This window comes from Austrofundulus limnaeus, unplaced genomic scaffold (assembly GCF_001266775.1).
Source record: "Austrofundulus limnaeus strain Quisiro unplaced genomic scaffold, Austrofundulus_limnaeus-1.0 Scaffold503, whole genome shotgun sequence".
In the NCBI taxonomy this organism is placed as follows: Eukaryota; Metazoa; Chordata; class Actinopteri; order Cyprinodontiformes; family Rivulidae; genus Austrofundulus; species Austrofundulus limnaeus.
Genome location: NW_013952905.1, coordinates 132,462 through 134,821, shown reverse-complemented (window position 1 = coordinate 134,821; position 2,360 = coordinate 132,462).

Genomic DNA, 2,360 nt, shown 5'->3' with positions numbered 1-2,360 from the left:
AAAAATAAATAAAGACCAAAACAAAAGGTGAAAAGTGCAGTAAAAGTTTATAACCATTTTGTTCAATGGAGCTAAATTTATTTTCAATTAGAAAAAACAATTAAAAAGGCTGCATTATTTTAAAAAGTATAAACTGCTGAAATATGAGAAGATTCAGCCTGAATGTCCTGAAGGAGCTGAACCTTTTAATGCATCATTTACAAACCACACATTTATTCACACATCATCACAGAAACGCTCCTGAAATGATTTTTTAAATCAGAAATAAACAAGACATATTTGAATCAGCTCAAGTCCACAAGTCTGTCCACCTCTCCTCCCTCTAAAGCAAAGAGTCGGAGCTGACGGAGGACAATTACAGCCACGTTACCATGGAAACAGCCAGCAGAGGCTCGCCAACGAGAGGGGCAGGAGGCTGAGGGGGTGGATGAAGGGCGGTGTTAGAATACATCCGGAAGAAAGAGTCGAGCTCGACGGAGAGAGAGAGAGAGAGAGAGAGAGATGGACAGATGAGAAGATGGACAGATGAGAAGATGTCTCAACGGAGAGATGAATCAGAACCTGTCCGTTTATAAGTGAGGCCAAAGAGACTAAAACAAGATAATATTTGGATTCAATCAAATTCAACAATATAAATATAAATTTACAACTATAACATTTGGTAATTTGGTTGTCAGACATCAGGTTATTGTATATATTAATACAAAACTGGTTTAAACTGAACACATTACCATTAAATTTGGATAAAATAATAAAAAGACAAAGAAGTGTCAATATTCCACTCAGAGTTGATGTGTGGAGATAAACAGTCAGTTTCTGGGTGTTATTGTTGATGTAAAACTGACATGGAAACTTACTATAAACTATTTAAGAATAAAACTAGCTAAATCTACGGCATTACTTTACAAAGTAAGGGACTTGTTTAATGATAAAGCTCTGTATACGTTACACAACACATTAATTGTTCCACATTTGGTCTATTGTGTTGAGGTAAAGCATGTAAGACTATTACTTATTACACATCCTGTTTTTGTTTTGCAGAAAAGAGCTATAAGAGTTATAACTGGAAAACATTACTATTATCCATCTAATTTATTATTCTGTAAACTGAAATTATTGAAATTCTATGATTTAGTTGATTATAACATTGTTAGTTGTGTATAAAGCACACAAAAAGACATTATGTTTAAGCATTCAGATAAACTTTATAAAGAGAGAGAAAGCTGTTATAATCTTTAGGGGACAGGATGTTCATGAAACATAAATTTAGAATGAGTCTGACAGAACGATGCACCTCAATCCAAGGCGCCAGATTGTGGAATAATCTGGGAAATTATGTTAAAAATGCTGGATCAACGTACATGTTCAAGAGAATGATAAAAGTTGGGTTTTTGAGGAAATATCAAAAATATGTATCCATGTAAATTTGTGTTCTAGAAGGATTTGATGTTTTTTATGTTTTGTTTTATGTTGATTAAAGATTAGTTTTGTTTGAGTTTATACTTGAGGAAAAACAGGCCGATATAAGGTTTTGTCTTCTCTCTGCTTCCTTTCATTTCACTGTATTTATGTCTAGTGTTATATTTGTACATAGAATTGATTTGTTTTGAAGAAATAATAATGATAAAAATTGTTTTTATTTTGCAAAATCTGGCAAACTTATAATGTTTATCCATTTTTAACTAGAAATGTTTACAGTGTGATGTGTGGTGAATGTAACAGGTCTCTCTTGTAAATGAGACAATGAGTCTCAAGAGATCCTCCTGTATAAATAAAGGATAAATAAATTAAAAAATAAATTAAAAAAAGCATTCTTTTCACAACTAAACTCATTTTATGAACTATTTTGATTCTGTTAAAGACAAAAAATAGGAAAAATATTGTCTCTGATTATGAATAATAAATCTTTTAACACGTTGAACATCAAACAAAACCAGAATATTTTAAAGGGGACAGAGAAAGATTGGGTTTGAAGTATTTTGAAGTGTTACTTTAAGCTTTAAAACACTCAGTGCAGCTCTGCAGTTATTTGTTGTGTTGCTATAAAAACCAGCTCAGACGGGGTCAGAGGGGAGAGATGGTGGCTTCCTCTCTTTCCCATCACGTCTAAAATAGAAAAGTATATAAAGGAAAAAAGCCTCATCTTGGCTCAACGGGTCAGAAGCTAACAGGATGGACAGACTGACGGAGAGGTGGACAGACTGACGGAGAGGTGGACAGACTGACGGAGAGGTGGACAGACTGACGGAGAGGTGGACAGACTGACGGAGAGGTGGACAGACTGACGGAGAGGTGGACAGACTGACGGAGAGGTGGACAGACTGACGGAGAGGTGGACAGACTGACGGAGAGGTGGACAG